Raw genomic sequence first — 19493 nt, 5'->3', positions numbered from 1 at the left:
CTACAAAACCCTCGTAATGTTAATGATCTAAAAGCTACACAGCGGGGCCATTTAGACAACAATGATAACAGCACGGGAACAGATGAAATGCTTTGAGACACAGCCAAAGTGATAAGAAGCAAAATAACAGAGATCTCACACACTGAAAGCAACAAACAACAACTTTCCAAAAAAAGAACACACAGTAGGTATGAAAGAGCTAAGACCTTGTTTCATCTTAATGATCTGCAAGGGCAAGTAAACCTAACAGAGCTGGGCAAAAAATTCTGGAGTAGTTTAATTGCCAAAAATGCAGTTTTGGTCAACCCCAAACTCTCCATCTTGGAGAGCAGATTTAATAAAGAAACCTGACCCTACCTAGAAAAGAGAAGGGAATTCAAAAATGGAGGACATTTTTGGAGAATGAGCCCCTCTGTAGAAGAGTATGTCCCTGGCTGGCATGCTCCCTCATGGCTGGGCATGGTGTACTGAGGCTCTCCTCCTCTGGCACCCCTTGCCAATAGCTACTCTGGCCCTGTGGTAGTCATCTACTTCTTGGCCATGTGGTCAGGTCACATTCAGTCCCACACCTTTGGGATAACAGAGTCCCACAAATAACGACCCAAGAACCTTACGCCAAGTCTGGGCCCAGGGTTCCTTACAGCTCTTGCTCTCGGCTTTCAATAGCCCTTATCCCGTTATATCAGGAGGTTTCACATCACCTTTTTCAGTGACTGATAGGAAAACCTAGGCCCTCCCTCTGCTCTGGGTTCCAGTTTAGAGACCTGTAGCAAGCAACTATGGTCTGCTCCCTCATATTCCTTGCTGCTTCCCTGGATGACTTCCTACCTTGGTTATTGCTAGGATCTTTTCCCCAGCTCCTTTCTGGGTTCCACAGAGTTCTTTCTGGCTCTTATAGCAAGCCAACCCTTCCAGTCCCAGGTTTTCTCCCTGGAAGTTCAGTTCCTGCCTTTTTATCAAAGCTCAATGCGCTCAGCCAGGTTTATTGTCAACGAAACATGGTAATAGCACCTTATACTAAGACATGTATGCCCGTTACAATGGACAAACTCAGTAAGTTGTGGGACTTTCTGTTCTCCCCTAGGCCAAAGGTTTAAGGCAAGGCATCCCAACATTTATAGATTATTTGTCTCAATCTGGGATAAACAGCGTACATCCCACCTTACGTGTTTCATGACATTTTTGTTACCTCCCCTTGTACCTTTCTCCTTATGTTTCAGATGAAACATCCCTATTCATCACTTCTGTCAAACCATTTTATCTCGCACTAGGTTGGGGTGTACTTGTGCTAGCCTGTTAGAATGTGTTTACATATTCAGTGTGTTTTAGCAATGTTACCAGTTCCTGTGCCAAGTTCACATACTGGACAGTGAACCTGCAAGCAGACATCTGCTTTGTAACAGGGCCTGACTTTTGCTCATAGTCTGACTCTTGCTAACTTTGCTTTATATTAGCAGGACCTGACTTTAGTTCAGGCCTTAGGCCTCATACCAGGCTCTCTCTCCTTACTACAGCCTCTGTAGAGTACCGACTGTTTGCCAGCCTTTCAAATGAACAGCTAAGATGAGACCAAACTTTCCCTGTGTTGTGCTACCCTTATAAAAGTAAGACAGGAACTAAGGTGCCAAACACGGTCTTTACTGGAAATAGTTCACAGAAGATATTGGAATGCTATAAATAGTAAAGACAAATGGGTAGTGATGGCATGGAATAATCTGTTGTATAATCCAGATGTTGCCTCTGAACAGCAGTGTTCTATTGCCTTATACAAAATATTTATTAGGAGGAAGAATCAGACATTGGAGTACAAGAATGTGAGCTATTGCAATGGGATTTTCTTTTCTTTAAAGGAAGAAGCAAATTATTTATACATGGATGAGAGCGAGATGGCAGAGGTAGGGTGGAACGGAGCTGGGAATTTACTCTGATATTAATTATGTAGCTCTTGTAAGTTTTATATATATATATATATATATATATATATGTTGTAGTACATCTGTTTGCTGGTTTGACATCTGGATTCATATCTCAAAGAAGACAGGGAGCTGATAACAGTAGAGGCACTTGTATTTCTGGATTCTGGAGGATTCCCCCAGGAAACACCACAAAGCTGCTACATGTACAAATTTTTGCAAAGTCTATCTTCTACAGTACAACTCCACTTTGTGCTCTAAGTGGTATTTAACCATTGCTTCCTCACAATATCCATCGACAAAAATAGAGGAATGCCAATATATGAAGTAGTGGTTTGCTGCCCCAGATAGCAATGGATCATGAGAAGGATAGTGAAAAAGATGAGAACAAGCAAGCCATCTTCATTTGTCCCCTGCTGTCTTTTATATCCAGTAGTTCCTCCTCCTCCTCCTCTTCTTCTAAACTGTAGGGCAGAGCTAAGAGGCACTGAAGTGTACTTGTCAAAAATACCCTTCAGAAAACAAACATCAGGCTCCTTGTCTCCTTCCTGGAAGCCTACTTAAGGAACAAGAAAATGCTACCAGCATAGGAAGGTCCCCTGTGTAACACTTTCCGAAACAAGACACTTAGCTTGCCTTGTCAAAGTAGGCAAGGTATGCCTCCTCCAGAATTTCTTTGCAACACTCAGCAGGGCTGGGAATAGTGGCACAAACCCAACAAGCAAGTAATATGGAAACAATGGACACAATATTAATGAGGTAAAACATAGGACACTTTCATCTCAGAGATTCAACTGCTGCTACTGGTTGTACAGTGCAGATATTGATACAGTTTGACCCTGACAGTGATAAGCACAGGGGGCAATGTCAGTTCAAGGCAGGAAGGTATAACACAGGACAGAACCCTCTTAATGAGAATCCCACAGTGCTGTAAAATGCAGCACTCAACAGGCCAGAATGACTGCAGAGATGTCTCTCACAAACCAGATATTGCAGTAAATTACATTACTGAGAATCTGGTTACAATTTTTAAAAAGTTTCTACCTAATCCCAGGCAGTTTAGCGGATGCTTGAAACCCTGAAGCATCACGGTTTATATCCCTTACCAATTGTTGATCCTGTCTAATGTAACTGGCTAAGAAAGAAAGAACGAACGAACCCTAACAAACATCTATTGAAGGAGCATTTCTAGCTTTCTTGTCAGCAACATTACACAAAGTGACCAAGCATATGGTAGTATGCTCTGCTGTTCAAAGGGTAGTGGCCCATATTTCCTGATGGTAATTCGCACACACTACATTCATTAATGATAGGAAAACCGCAGAGTAGGAATGTACAAAAAGGAGAAACTCTCACAAAGAAAGTTTTTATATTATTTTATATTTTCAAAGATGTTCTAATTTAGTTTAAAAAACAAACTAGGAAATCAGTTCTAAGTTTTGACTGCAAAAAAATTCAAAACGTTGCATTCGAAAATATGAAAATTTAACTTTGGAAAGAAATCAGTTCTTGTTACATCACAGCCATGCAACATTTTGAATTTCACATTTCTCGGGGGGGCAAAGGGGGATGAAAGGATTATTTCACCAACCTAGAAAAAGCATGACCCCCAAGTCCCAGGTCTTAGACCCAAACTTCTGGAAAAATTGTATCTAGCTCTGTAGGTGAGGTTCAAATACATCCCTAATCTAAACGGTTATCTACCAGGCAATTCCTATACTTGACATGCAGAATCACAACCCTGGAGTCAGTGTTGAACAGCAACATGCTTGTCCCGAACATTTCTGCAAGAGCCAGAGCCCCAGCTGGTGAGAAATTGACATAGCTCCAGGGAGGTTTAAACTAGCTGAAGGTCTGGCCCCAAATGTTTTTATTATTTCACATCACCTTAATTTTTCCATGTTTAAATCCTTTGTTGGTTTTAATTAATTTGTTCCCCGAGGCGCGTGAGCTGGAAATTCTTTATTTAAAGAGCAAGAGTAGGCACCTGTACACAAGGCAGACCTTTTCCCCCAAGCTCAATCAGCTTTAACAATGCTGGCTGCAGGGGAGTTTCGGGCCACTGAGTATTCTCAACGTTGTTATGCATTTTGTTTTCTTCTTATCAGCGCCATGTATGCTATCTTTCGTCTGGGTATTTTGAGACCTTTTCTCAAGTGTGCTCGAGACTTGAGACTGACTGAGTTTTCAGTCTTTATTCCACAAACATGCTGAAGTGAATCCAAGGCAAGGGGGAAAAATCCTACCAACGCTACCTGCACAGGACTTCATTTGAATTTACCGTGACAGAATCAATGTACAGGTATGTTCACCGTGTTCTTTACAGTAGCTAGCTCTAGATGCTTCAGCGCAATCTAGATCAGTCTTCACTGCAGAGTTAGTCTGGGCTTTTACTCAGGTGTTATCCCTAGCCCGACCTCTCAGCCACAAACAAAACCCTCTGAGGCGAGTTTGATGGTGCTTTCCACCTGAGTCAGCAAGCTTGTCCAAGGCTATAAGCTAATGCCGAGGTTCTGCTTTCCCTCAGGGTGGTTAACCCCTCACCCCCCACCCCCAATTTGCAGTGAGGACACAGGCTAATGCCATGTATACACTACAGCAGCACAGCTATGGTGCTGCAGCTCCCCTTGCATTGACAGAAGGGTTTTTTTTTTTTCCTGTTAATGTCGGTAATCCACCTCTCCAAGAGGTGGTGACTAGGTCGACTGAAGAATTCTGCCATCGACCTAGCTGTGTCCACAGTGGGCGTTAGGTTGACCTAACTACATCGCACAGGGCATAATATTTTTCGCAGCTCTGAGCAATATAGCTTTTGATCTAATTTTTAAGTGTAGATCATGCCTAAAATCATTCAAGTTCTGATCTTCCATCGTTTTCCTACAATCCACCCCATATGCCCAGAAAGACAGACAAGTCCTCCCACAATTCACTGGGAAAGAATCAAAGCAATTCAGATTACTGCAGCATGAGGAACCATAGGATGTACCCCCCATGAGTCCTAGTGATACACAGAGGTGAGTGCAGTGCCGGTGAGGACAGAGCGATTTGAACATTGTACTGTGGCTGATTACACCAAGTGCAGAACACCTGGTTTAGCTCTGCAGTGGAAATATGCCATACATGGCTACAAAAACCAACCCCCAAAATAGATTAGAGTAGTTAAAAAGTGACAAATGAATAGTTTTGTGAGGTCATGAGGACCTAGATGCATTTACAGCCTTATTCACAGTTTGTCTGTTTAAGTTTGAAAGATCATACAAGATATTACACAAAAAACATTTTGACTGAAAACATCCACAGCACAAAGTGTGCCCTACTCTTCCACATGCTTGTTAGTTTTGTATGAAATGTTATCGCTTAGGCATTTCTTATTAGAGGAACAAGAATTGGCAGATTTTTCATATGTACTTTTTTTTTTATTTCCATGACAGCTATGGAGCTGCTGCTGTTGACTATGAGACAGGAGCAAGGTCCTGAGATACAGCTAAGCAAATAATCAGCATTTATTTTATTTATTTACATACATCAACCCTGTTGGTTAAAATACAAAAGTTGTTTAGGTTTTCCCTGTGCATAAAGTCATTTATAGATATGGTGTCACAGATATGAAAATAGGATTTATTTTTTCCATCTCCTGGGCCTTCTGCTGCCTTCCTGAAAGTTTTACCACAGAAATGCTAAGTTATTCTTATTTATATTGTAGTAGGACCTAGTAGCACCAGGACCCCATTGTATAGGCACTGTACAAACACAGAACAAAAAAAAAAGTTTCTACCTGTATTTGGCTAGTTGCTAAAGGTCTTTCTTTCACAGACTGTGGCCTGTGCAGACTCTGTGGTATAACAAAGGAGGACTTGTGGCACCTTAGAGACTAACCAATTTATTTGAGCATAAGCTTTCATGAGCTACAGCTCACTTCATCCACTTTATGCATCCGATGAAGTGAGCTGTAGCTCACGAAAGCTTATGCACAAATAAATTGGTTAGTCTCTAAGGTGCCACAAGTACTCCTTTTCTTTTTGCGAATACAGACTAACACGGCTGCTACTCTGAAACCTGTGGTATAACAGATAATTAAAGTCTTATTTCAAGAAGAATTGAGTTAAGAATTAACTACAACCACTCTCTGATGTTTGAGGCAGTGCCAACAGAAGCTGTTTTATGCTTTGTTTCAATTCCAAAGCAGATGGCTATACTAGGAACTGAAACACCAAAGTTATGAAATATCATTGATCCTTCCATTCCAATGAGTTTCCAACATCTGCAGTAGAAAAAAAGAAAGTCTGCCCTCAGGACAGCTCAAACCTAGCCCAGTAAAGGTCTGATACAATTTCTATTAAAGTTTAATTGCCAGAAGTTTTATTGAAAAGGTTCTCTCTAAATTGGCTGAAGTACTGTGAAGTACAGTGGATACAGTCTATTAAAGAACAGTTATACTTTAGCTTGCAGGTAACACTGATCGCACAGTTGTACTTTGTTTGTAATGGTGGAAATGGTTTATTTATATTACCAAACATTAAAAATCTCAGCTAGATTTATCAGCAAACATGCACCAACGCTTATCTTTAGGCTTAGGTGTTCAGCCCCTTTTATTTTTCTATAAAGGTCGACGTTTGGAGAAAAGCATTGAGTGTTACAGATAACTAATAGCGGGAGAGGCAAATACCACAAAAAGTGGTTCACACAAGTACTAGAGCAGTTCATTTCAAAAGCTCGCTTCCTGATCGTTCCAAGTCATTCTCTTCACAGTAGTCTCAATTTTGCCAAATAATATCCAGTGGAACTTTGTACTCATACCCTGGGCACTACAGCACGACAATCTGGAAAGCTGGAAGTAATAGTTCAAAGCTATTCACCACATCCAGTTGACTTAGATAGTTCCATACAGTAATAATACAGTTTGCCTGTAACTCCATAACCTTTTGCTTCCTTTTAGCAGGAAAGTATAATGTGAAACACCTCCTTTAATTTTTCTGAAATTGTGACATTATGAAAAGCCAGTAGAGCAATAAGACTCCCTGTGTAATTAACTTTGCTTCGATAGCAATGAACAGCGATGTAGTATAATTATTATGCAGAGCAAAATTCCTAAAATAATTTTGCTGAGGAAATGCTCTACTATATTGGGAAGAATTAATACTGCAATATAATGTTTTATGTAATACGAGTGCTACAAGATGTTACTAAGTCCAGGGCTTAAATTAGAAGTTTTATTGCTCATTCAGTAGTTTTTAAAACTTAAATCCAATTTACATAATCTTTGTAGGATTTATATTTTTTATGGCTATGTGGCAATCAGAATCAAATTTAAAACTAAGGAATAAGACTATCTGAACTGCCTTCTTTGCTGCTGCAACGTGGATCTGTTCTGGGAGCAACAGAAATCAAGAGATCCAAGTTATGGCCAGTCGTATTAGGCAGATACATTAACTGGCTGGATCTGGAATGTTGCTGAGCAGAAGTTAAAAATGTTGATCTTGAAGCTTAAACTTGTAGGTTCTTGAGTCTTGACTTCAGAAAGCTGGTACAATAAAAGCAGAGGTGCTAAGCCAACTGTGTGACCAGCAAAGGAGTTATCCAATGATTACAGCATAAATTAAATCTTTTTGTCTTTGTGCTGATTTAGCCTGCAGAAGAGAGGGAAGCAAACTGTGCCCCTTTCTATAATGCAGCCCATTCAGTAGTGTAGTTGACAGGAAATGGAGTTCCCCCATTTCCCATTTGGGGAGTATGGAGTTTACCCACTGAGCCCATTGACTTCATGAATTTTTGGCTCGAGCTAGAGTATAGAATCATAGAAGATTAGGGTTGGAAGAGACCTCAGGAGGTCATCTAGTCCAACCCCCTGCTCAAAGCACATAGGAAGTACACAGGAAGGTCAAGAGGGGGAGGAGTAGAAATGATACATAGACAGTTTTCACCGTGTGACACTCCATGGCTTTCCCCAAAGTTTTACCCCCCTAAGCATAGCGTGGCAGAGGGAGACAGTGCAGAGGCATTAAGTTTTCCTTGGTGAATAAGGGATTGCAGACAGATGCTCAGTGCAGGGTTTATAACAGTGAAAGCTTGGGAGACACAGCAACAACAATGCCTTTGGGAAATCCAACTCCTGGGCTGATAGGAGTGCGTTGAACCCTGTAGTGGAGCATTTGTTCTTTGTTTATTTTAGTCTTACTTTGCTTTCTTGATCTAAACAGTCTTTAAAGGAGAAAACCCTGCTGAATGCCACTATGTTTTTTCCTTCTGGGTCATTTCATCATCTTACAGGGCCCATGGTTCCTTTGAAAGAATAACCTTATCCCTGCCTCAGCCACTCCCAACAATTTGTGGATCATGATCCTCCACGAGGAATAATTGAGTTCAATTAAAAGGAGATTCATGGAACTTTGCTTTAAGGACAAACCCAAAGCTGGATATGGTAACTGTTCTTCCTTTACTCATAAAAAGTACATGAAATCTTTGAAACTCATTTGATTATTGCCTAAAGAATCTCTACAACCTCAAGTGGAATAGCAGAATTACTAATATTTCAGCCAAGTTCAAGGCATACCTCTTGGATCTCTTTGCCTCTATGCAACAAGCATTTCTCCACTTTGATGTCACTCACATGTAATTAGTTCCCCAGTCAGCACCTCCAATCATTAGTCTGGTAAATCTGTTTTTTGTCTGCTCTAACCTATTGTCTGCTTTAATCATGCACATTATAAGTGAAGTGAAGTGTAATATGATAAATTACTAGGCTGCAATGGCAAATCTCTAATACAGTAAATCTTTAATGTCATATTAGGAACACAGTCTTGGCATTATAGAACATAGGACTAAAATGTCCCTGCACATTTTGAATAGAAATGAGTAAACAGACTATGCAGGGGTCACCAAAATTCTCATGGGAAAGAAAAAAAAAAGTGGCACTTGAAAACTCTGTGTTAAACGATCGGAAATTAACAGGTGAATGAGCTTGCATTGGTGGATTTGGTACCTTTGATCCAGACTGATAACTTTAATGTTACCAAGCAACCATAGCAGTGAGCTAAGGAGACATGACTAAAGACATAGGGAAGAGATATATGGGAAACTGAAATGACAAGGGTGCTGAGGTAGATTGGTTACTGTTGTAATTGGGAGGTAGCTTGTCAGTGCTGTGTTGTGATTTATAAATAAATAATAAACCGCTACGTTTACACAGTGCTCTTCAGAGACAGACCCAAGGTGCTTTGCAGTTCAAACGCAGCTTAAAGCAGCAAACACCAAGATACCTTTTCAATTTTTACTTTAAAAATAAACTACCACAAAAACCACCACTCTAGAACAGATCCAGCTTCACCAGTATAGAAAAGGAAGATGATTCCTTAACCAAAAGGGAATAAAACAGCACAATTGCTAGCCTCAAACACATTCAAATTTCAATTAGAACAGAGCAGAGGATTGGCTGACTTTGGAAGTTAGTAATAATCTATTAAGCTGGTTCAAGTCCAGCCAGGTTTGAAGTGACCAAAAGTGACAAGACAGGTATTTGTACTGCTATGTATATGAAATTAGTTCATTACAATTTAAGATAGCACCTACCCACGCTCAAAGGGTAGTTCTACACTGCAATCAGAGGTGTGATTGCTGCTAGCTTTAATCTAACTAGCACAGCTAAAAATAACAGTGAAAATGCGGCAGCAGAGACCCCAGAGTGGACTAGCAATGCTTGTATAGCCTGTGGCAGGGTCCATGCCACTACTTCTTCACGACTATTTTTAACCACACTCGCTATATGAAAGCGAGCAGGAGTATGTCTACCTGAGCTACAATCACAACTCCAATGGCAGAGCAGATATACCCTAAGTACCATCCAAGGATTTGACACAATATCTTTAATCCACACAAAATACAAACACAAAGATTCGGCCAGGCCTCCATACAACACAGATCACATGGAAACAATAAGAGGTATTAAACCCCAGCACATACCTCTGATGGAGCAGGCCCTGGAATGGGTTCTTATCCTTCCTGCAACAGGGTTCAGACTCAACTGGCACCTCTCGGTCTTGTTCTCCAGTACTTCGGCTGTCATTACAGTTGTAAGCCTCTAAGCTGTTGCAGTGGTGAAGAACACCTGAAAAAATATGAACCAGCTGTAACAGATGCACAGGAGTCTAAATGAGGCTGCAGAGAGTCTGGGACAGCAGCTTTGAGAGGTGCCAACTTCCCCATTCATCCCCCATGAGCTGCTAATGAAGATGCAAAACTTGCCTAGCCCTGGTGCGGGAAATGGAGAGGGCTGCCTGAGGTACGTTTTTAGGGCTTGGAGCTCATCAGGGTATAGGAGGTTCCTCCATGCAGTCTATTTTTTCACATTTGTTTGACTACTTTTGATTAATGCTGTGGTTTACATTTTGTACCTTCCTTAGAAAGTGCCTTAGAGTGTGCCGATAAATGCAAACAGAAACAAAATGTAAACAACACAGGTCAGAAAACTTAAAAATAATGAATTTCAACAATCAAGCAACAACAAAGGGAATCAATTAACATCTCTCAAAGTCTACCAAAGCGTCTACTTGCTTAGAGATCAAGACCGAACAGTTAAGGCAGTATTATACAGTTTAGGAAAAGGAAAAATTTTCAGACAGTATTTTCTTCTCTTTCTTTTTAGTTTGCAAGTTTCATTGGCTTTTGCTGTTGTTATTGTTTTTTAAAATCAATTAACTGAAGTGATCAATTCATTGAAATTCTAATCAGGCCTCAATATACCTGGCTAGCATAGAGTTTACAAACAAACAGAAAAAGGAGACTTCATCTGTAATCATTAATATGAAATTAGAAATGTTGCAGTGCTAATTTAGCCTTTTTTGTTAGCCAGCTGTTCACTGATCCTCCCTGGTCCTCCAATATATTTGTTATCCTCATATGTCCACCGAGTGTTTTGAATGAGTAATTTTCAGACCATGAGTTGTATGTGAACTGGTCACTTAGGCTGTTTGCTATGCATTAATTGTGTTGTGCAGTTGATCACCCAAGTCACATGGATGTTGTTTTTGCCCTCTGGTTGGATGGCTGAAACTTTTTAAGTGGGAGAATAATGAATAGCTAAGAATTTTTGTAGGAATAACCATTCATTGCTAACTTTTATGAAGATATTGGGATTCACAAACATTTTCCTGAATTAAATGGGGTCTTGAGAATCCTCACAAAACCCAAATAATAGTCCTCCATCAAGCACAGCAAACTGAACTCAGCACTTTTAGTTGCAAAATTATCCAGTCATTTTGTTGTTGTTATTCAGACGGGTCTACTGAAGATTACGGATTAAATTCATGCCTTTGTAGTGGGGTCAGCACAGCTATCCTAAGCCCTCAAATATTGGCATGATCAGGATTTGAGTGGCACATGAATGTTGATCCTCAGCAGAGGGGTGAATTTCACTCATCGCTTATTACTACACCATGGTGGTCTGTTGTGTTACTCCGGGGCTCGGTAATGAAGAGCAACGTCTCTAGTACTTATCTGGGATTACAGGACTAAAGAGAAGCTCAAGGAAAAAAGTTCAGCATCAAATTTATTCTTTCCCAGAGTTTCAAGGTATGTGGCTGCACAGGTTGGTTCAGCCCATGAGGGACTAGCCACAATGATCTGATCTGGCACCAAACTTCCAAGCTGAGGTGTGCTTTGAGTCAGGGTTTCAACTGGGGCTCATCTCTAAACAGACCCATTAAAAAGCACAACACTTAAAGGTGACCTAATTTTTCTTAGTGCATTCATTCTAATTCTGATTCATTCCTCTCTAAGTAGATGAGGCACACTCATATAAGAGTAACAGCTGGTCTTTAACCACAGAGAAAGAAGTCCAATAGCCAATTTGGGAGATACGCTACTCTGCTCTCTCTGTTGCTGACAGGATAGAACTATGTTAGTAACACTTTAATAGAAACCTCAATTTCATCTCATTTCTTTAAATTTAAAGTCTGAAGGTTGGCATTCTTCCACTGCTGCTTCATTATCATGTGCATATTACCAGCAGACAGATGGGAGAATGACACACAGGGTTGAGCTGTTAAGTGGGTAGAGTCACATAGCTAATGCTTCTTCTGCATTTGATGCGTACTTGAAAATCCAAGAGGACTGAATATTACCAATGGATGAGTTCGAAAAAAAAAAAAACATAGGAGAAGGAACAGGGATTGGAATAAAGAACCTGACATGCCTATTAGCTAATACTAATACTCTGTGCACAAACTCTTCAGTGTTTATGAACAAATACGAATTAATTCAGCCTTGAAACACTCCCAGGAGGTTGGTGTTAGAGTTGATCCAAAATCCAAATTTTGAAGTTTTTCCAACAGGAGGAAAAAAATGGAGATTTTTGGATGAAAATCTTCATAAAAAGTATCTCCATTCTGTGACAGTCACTATCCTCATTTTGTGTCTGAAGAAACAGACACTGCCACTCTCATTTGCCTTGCGTCTTGCCTAATTATTTACATTTGTGCAAAGCAAAGGCCAAGCACGAGTAACTGGATTAGAATGGTAGTTTTGCCACTTCCCCTGGTGGAAATGGCTACATAAGATGCAAAGCAGTGGAGACAATGTCTCAGCTGGCCTATAACAGCCTGATTTTCAGAAGTGCTGAAATCCCACCAATTGCAGTTGAGTTACAGGTGCTGAACAACTCTGAAAACCAGGCCTTGCTTTGATCAAAGCTATACAGAAGGACAAACAAGATTAGAACATAGGATAGGAGGTTCATAGTCCTCTGCTCCTCCACAACCCTATTATGGCCGCACTGCTAGCCATCAGTGCAATAAGCCACTGTTACAGTTTCAGGATTGCTTTAAAATAAATGCAAATGACAGATTTTCCCCTAAGGAGCTATTTATGGACTTCTATAAATCAGCCTTTTCCTCTGTACACCTATAGATTACTCTTGATAGAAGGAGACTCATTTGCCCTCCAGTTGTTCAACTTCCTGGCTGTGTCAAGAATCTGAAGTCACATAGCCATACTATGACAGGAACTGGGCTAGTCAAATTTCTGTTGTGCACTGATCCCCAATCCAGTGTGTCCTTTCAATCTTAATTTTATCTGATTTGACCAACAGATTCAGAGCTTGCAGGATCCATGTTTCAAAGTATTCTATGGGATATTTGCCTTTTCCCCCCTCCAGCAACCCTAATATCTTTTCTACAGCCCCTATTTTTCAGATCTTCCACTTTTTCAGTCAATGTTTTGACTTGAGACTCCAGGGCTGCAAGTCTCAGGAATGAGAGCCAGGCTCTGGGCAACCTAACAAGCACAGCTGGACTGTAGTAGGCTGCCTGATTAGCTATACCACCTGATTGGTTTGAAGGTTTGATTGCAGACTGTCTCTTAAGCCCAGCAGTAGCAGATGATCAGTAGCTGTTCAGAACATTTGTCCATGGCTGCTAAAGCTTCTGTGCCTGCTTGTTCTCAGCTTGGCTCCCGCCCCGCTCCTGTCTTGCCTGACCCTGGACTCTGATCTCTGACTTTGGGCCGTGACCCTTGTCTCTGGCATCTGGCCTCTGATCCCAGTTCTGACTCTGGGGTCCAACTTCTGGCTTCTGACTCTTAGCTCAGGCACCTGACTGCTGACTCCTGCTCTGACCACTAGGCCTGAGTGACCACCTTCCAGTGACTGATAGCAAATCTGTCCTCCTGACTCTGCCTGTCCTCGTCAATGCCGGTGATTCTAATGTCCGTGTCTGCAAAGGCTACTCCTCGTTTGACTATTCACTGTGTGCAGTTTGTCCTTTACGTTCTCTTCAGACTTGCTGAACTGTGTTTCCAGCACCACACTTAGGCTGGCAGTAATCTGTGCCACTATTTTATTAGCAACCCCCATGGCTGCTGAGTCATCTTCTTCCAGCTCCGACACGTTGGCTCACATTTATCCTCTTTTATTTTCCTTTCCTTTCTCCTTCTTTGTGTTTTTCCTCCAGAGTTGCCAGCCATTGCCCACATTTCTGGGATAGATGTTAACTGTGAGGCCACCTGCTGTACCCCTCAGTCCTACCCTCTATATATTCTGGCACAGCTGCTGCTGCTCTCTGGAATCTCCAAGTAGGGTAGACCTCCCAGTCCCTCCACTCCTCAGCTTTCTGGCAGGAGAACAAAGCAGGCTCTTGCTGGCTGCAAGATCAAGAAGTTCTGGAGGAAAAAGGGGAAGAGAGTCCTTGCAGTCCTGTGGAGGGAGATGGGCCATGTGTTCACTTCTTTTTTAAATCTTCCCAGCAAACAGGGAGAGCTTGTCTCAGAGTCCTGCTACCAGACTGTCAGGTAAGGGCGGGGGTGAAACCACTGCCTTTCCCTATATATCCCAGCTGCAAGTGGGCCTCTTGTTCGCCTCCAGCAGCGCTGACAGTGTAGCTCCAGTTAGTGGCTGGGGAGGAAAGGCCTCCACCCTAGTCTGATCTTCTCTGGTCCTGCCCCTTACACTCTATTCTCACCTGTCCCCTGCTCTCCTGGACTCCCTCAGATCTAATCAGAGGCATTAGATCCCATGGCAGGTCTCTGCTGCAAATGTTGCTGAAAATTAGGGAAGGGGTGAGTCAGAGCTCACAGAGTCCAATTCCTCACTCTACCATGACAGTCATGTGACCCCCAATAAGCCACCACTAAATATATTGGCATTTACATGCAAAGGGTTATTTTCACACACCATCCGGCACACCCAGATCTACAGTAAAGCAAGACATTCAAAGACAAGATTGAAGCTTTGCTTTTAGCTCATTTTTTTCTGCTTCCTTTTCCTAAGCATTCTGGGCAAGAAAATAAAGCATCACTAGCTACAAAGGTAACAGTCATGAGGATTTGCCTACATGAGTCTGCTGGGGGACCTAACTATGCTACTAGGATACTGCATGATTTTGGGACCAGATCCTTGGGTCTGGCCAAACTTTGAAAAGTGCAGTTTGGGCTGAGGTGTAGGGGAGGAGTCGCAAAGTGGTGCAAACATTGCATAAAATCTTACTTTTGTACTGTCTCAGCACTGAAGAGTCTATAGGGCCTATCCCCCAGTATAAATCAGACCAGCCTAAGGACTGCTGTAATGAATACACAGGTTCCAATGGACAACCCTAAGAGGTTGAAATGGTAACTGGGGAGTAGCATTGGGGCTCTCCGACCCCATTCACTTTGGCCATGAAATATCCCATATGCCAGCAGCAGGGAGAGGTATTGGAAAGGATCCTCTACCCTGGCTGTACTCCAGCAGAGCATCCCCCCTTGCACCAGGTAATGATGCAGACACTGTCTGCCAATGGGGCAATGCAAAGCAGCCCAACACATTGGAGGATCTGACCTACTGTTTTTCTATGGGTAGATCAACAGCATGTTAGAAAGAATGTATTTAAACGTCCACACTGACGGAAAATGTACTAGACAAGTTCATGAAATGCACATTTATTTAGACTTTTCCAGAAACACTAGGTGGTGCTGTCCTCTGTCTTTTGTTTCGTCGTTCACTCTCAATTGACTGAACACTGCCCTGGTGGAATCAAATTCTTATATCATCTTTTCTATCTGCCCTTTGCTCAACCACAAAAATCATACTACTATATATGTGGGCAACCTTATTTCCATGCCTTCCTACCTGCCAATATGGCCAATGTTATCTATCTGGATGCCTTTTTTTTAAACCATGACTGCATTCCTAAAAATATAGCTTCCCTGCCCTTGGCATTTGGAATGGAAGGGAGGAGTCTGCATTGTTGACCGCTGACCGTTTCAGTAAAGAAAACAGGACAGATGACGGATAACTAGGTAACAAACAGTAAAGAATCACAGGAAATCATTTTCTTCTAACACTGAACAAGGAATTTTATTCTCATAGAAGAAAATGTAATATGCTTAAAGCTACAGTCTCTCTCTCTCCCCTCCCCACGTCCTCACAGTAGAGCTTCTGCCTAGGACCTTTCCCAACTCCTACCTGTCATTATTTGTATTCCAGGGGTACCAAGAGGTCACCACTGAAATCAGGGCCCCATTGTGCCAAGTGCTGTACAAATGTAAAAGGCAGTCCCTGCTCAAGAGAGCTTTCAATCTAAGTAGAAAAGACAAAGGCTAGGAGGGAAAATAGAGGTGAAGCAATTTGCCCAATCCGCTCAACCAGCCACATACCTAAGGCAATAGTACACTTTTTCATAACAGTTTCATATGGGTCTTCTCTGAGATATGGTCCAGACATACCTTTTTTATGCATATATGGGGTCTAACATATTATCCTAGCATGGGATCAATAGCCCTTGGGAGCTGAACTGATCAGAAAAAACTTCGCCAAATAAAAAAATATAAGGCATTTTTGGTCTGAAAACTTTGTGGGGTTTTGAAGATGTAAAAATAAATTATTACTGTGGCATAAGCCCTGAAGAGATTTGCACTGATATGATAAAGCTGCTAGCCATACCAGTTGTACTTAAAGCAAACAATGTACCATGGAGTAAAAACTGTATGTTTTAAAATAGCACACACATGAGACATAACTAATATAGCGGGGCAGGAAAAGGTTTTCCCATCCCATGAAAATTTTCAAGATTCTAAATTTTCCCCCCTATTCTACTTCAGGACAAAACCAAAACCTTTCAGAGAGTTATTCGTGAAAACAAGGAAGAGACAGACATTCACCTCAGAATAGCCAAAGATTGGTAGTTAATACAGGTGAATGCACTATCAGCATGAACCTTTTCCCAGGAACATTATGGCAATTTTAATAGAGATTTTTTTATTCTTTTCTGAGGGGATGGTGGTAGCTTCTGATAATATTGTATGTGATGTTTCATCTGCCCTTTTAAAAAATATATAAACTCCTTTAAGCAATTTTTTGTATAATTGGAACATATGTGAGAATGTACGGCTGAGGAACACCATAAATATGGAGAGAGATTGCACAAAGTAAATGCAATTTTATTCAACACCCTTATTTTTCTGGAGGGCTTACAACAGTCTGCTTGCTTGGAGGTCAGAAGAAAAGTAAGAGTATGCAGACAAAAGTATATTAGCAAATATAATCGCATTTCAAGGACAAAGGGAACCTTTTTCTTTATATGGCACTATATGCTCAGATTCTGAAAAGGAGGAGGAGGGGGAAAGCAACATTTCTAATGATTCCTGATTCAGTCGTTGCTTTATGAGATCCTGTTGTGGCAGAAATGTTATTTTTGTATTACCGAAGTATTTAGCTGATCTGATTCAGGATATGGTTCTTCTAAACTCATGGGCTCAAATTTAGGCTCTTAAATCCATATTTAGAAGCCTAAGTGAGTGGCCTGATTTTCATAGGCACCCAGCAACTCTCAGTGAGGGTATTGGTATGATTTTAGAAAGATTCTAAGGGACTTAAGAGCACAGTTCCCCTTTCAAAATCAATGGCTCTTGTGTTCTTAAGTCCCATATCTACCCGTGACATTATAATCATGTTTTTAACTTGTATTAACACACACAAAATCAAATTCTACTGTAGACGGGACACAGATGTCTGTTTCTAGTTGCACTTAATTCTAAGCTGCAGCATAAGTACAAAGGTTTGAGTTCTGTCTAAACTAGATTTTACACACTAGCCTCGTGTTAAACTTTAGTAGACATACACTGGCACGAATGGGACCTTCTGGATGCTCAGCACTTTGGGAGTGTTGGGTCACATATATAAGTTCCTAAATATGGACTTCGGAGAAAAATGTTAGACATTCTTTCATGAAAATCTTGGCATGCAACTTACTCCATCCACAATGTAGCTTAAAAAAAAAAGTGGGGGGCAACTTTCCACTCTCCTATAGAATTTTTTTGGCACTTCTTCCTCTTGTATAAATTATTCTTAAGATGTACAGGTTCATTAAATCCTTTAATTACAAAGAAGATTTTTTGGACCTTAATTTTCAGACTTTCATCAGTCTCTGTTAGACAGTTGTATTAATAAGTGATTATATTCAAATTCCTCAGCCATTAGCATTTTATTTTTAATATTAGGCATCTCTTCAGGACTCCTGCTGCAAGAGTGAGAAAATGTTGTTGGTTATGAAAAAGCAAAATCTAAGTGATGATGATTTAATACTGAGCTTATGTGGTAGAAAATGACAGATGCTACCTTGTGAGTCAGTGATCCTATGATAAATTACCCTTTTAAGCAAGTATACAGCTTTTACTAGCTGAAATCAGCAGATATAATCGGTTCTCCTGCCAATGGCTTTCTGGCCCTTCCCTTTAGGAGTTCAAATGACATAGTTAACATGGTTAGTATTGTCCTTGTGATCATTAAGGCCTCAATTATGGTCTCCTGTAAGTCTGTTCTTAAGGATGTCCATTAGTTGCCTTGTACATAATGGCATTCTGCACCTAACTGGAAATGACACCAGCATCATTGTGGGCATTTTTCCCCCCAGAATATACATTACTCTAAGAATGAAATTCAATAAACATGGGTAATCCAATTGTATCCTGAACACTCGAAACATCTGCCCCTTCTAATCAAAACTTGTAATTAGAGATGATGGCTTGTTCAACAGGCAGCAAGCATCCTCAGTATTTAAACAGAGGTATTCTTTATCCCTAACAGACATGATGGCAATAGGGCTCTTTGGGGTCCATTTAATAGATTTTAGGATCAGAAGCATGGAAGGACATAGACAAGAAGATCAATCCATTACCAAACTCAGAGAAATTAACTCCACCTTAAATATACTCTTCATAAAACACTTGCAATGAACCAAAAAGGTACATGAAGCAGAAACATTACAGACAGGTTGGTAGTTTTTGTTTTAACCCCTTTCTAGTAGTGCCTCTGGATTTGATTTTGCAAGATGCTGAGCTCTCTGGCCCCAACCCAGGAAAGTTTTAAAGCACAAGGGATGGATTTCAGTGGAACCAAGTATTCACATATATTAATTATATGATGATGTGCATGGCAGGATTGAAGTCAGAGTGCTCAGTGCTTTGCAAGACTGAACCCTTTAAATGTATCTGGACCTGAATATGAACATCTCAGGAGAACCCAGTTCCAGGAGCCCTCAACAAATGCTGAAGCCCTCAATGAAGATTTAAGTTGGTGGCAAGCACTCACCTAATAAACTGTGCAGATTCTACTGTTAATGTTAACAATAAAGAGTTTGGGGAGACAAGACAGAAGAGGACATCCTCTTTCCTCCTTGCAAGCTGCAAAATATGAGCAGGACATTATAATAGGTTAGAACACAATAAAGAATTCTGTTTTCAGCTGAAATGCTATGAAAAATATACATAGGCTAAAAACAATAGAGAAAACTGCAATTTTTATCCCCCTCACAAAAAGGGCCACAGGTGTCTTTCATGATCAAGTGGTCAGGAACTTGACAAGGACATGGACCTCTTCCCCAAAAAAAGCCTCAAGCAGCACACTGTCCCCTGCACACCTAGCTGGGACACATACATCAATATAGCCCCAAAAGAAAAGAGTGACACCAACACCTCTTCTTGTAGCGCCTTGATATTTCCTCAAAGGTCTTCCACCGAAGCACCAACCAAGCATTTATCGGACTCCACTCTCATCTTGTGAGATCTGTTGTGATCACAGCTTAAGGTAGTTGGAGAAGATATAGTGATAAAAGAGAGAGC

The 19493-nt window shown here is 41.0% G+C and overlaps 1 long non-coding RNA gene across 1 annotated transcript in view; it reads right to left on the bottom strand.

Moving 5' to 3' along the window:
- Positions 1–19032, bottom strand: part of LOC140898620 (uncharacterized) — a 189975-nt gene extending 170943 nt beyond the window's left edge. Inside the window, exons 1-2 of the long non-coding RNA XR_012155042.1 lie at positions 18964–19032; positions 9870–10014 (exon numbers count right to left, since the gene is read on the bottom strand). This is a non-coding gene — a long non-coding RNA (uncharacterized lncRNA). The remainder of the gene's footprint in view (positions 1–9869; positions 10015–18963) is intronic.
- Between the last annotated feature and the right edge of the window lie 461 nt (positions 19033–19493).

This window comes from Lepidochelys kempii, chromosome 15, assembly GCF_965140265.1.
Source record: "Lepidochelys kempii isolate rLepKem1 chromosome 15, rLepKem1.hap2, whole genome shotgun sequence".
NCBI classification, from domain to species: Eukaryota; Metazoa; Chordata; order Testudines; family Cheloniidae; genus Lepidochelys; species Lepidochelys kempii.
The sequence above is the reverse complement of the archived record's forward strand: the minus strand, read 5'-3'. Positions and strand labels throughout refer to the sequence as shown.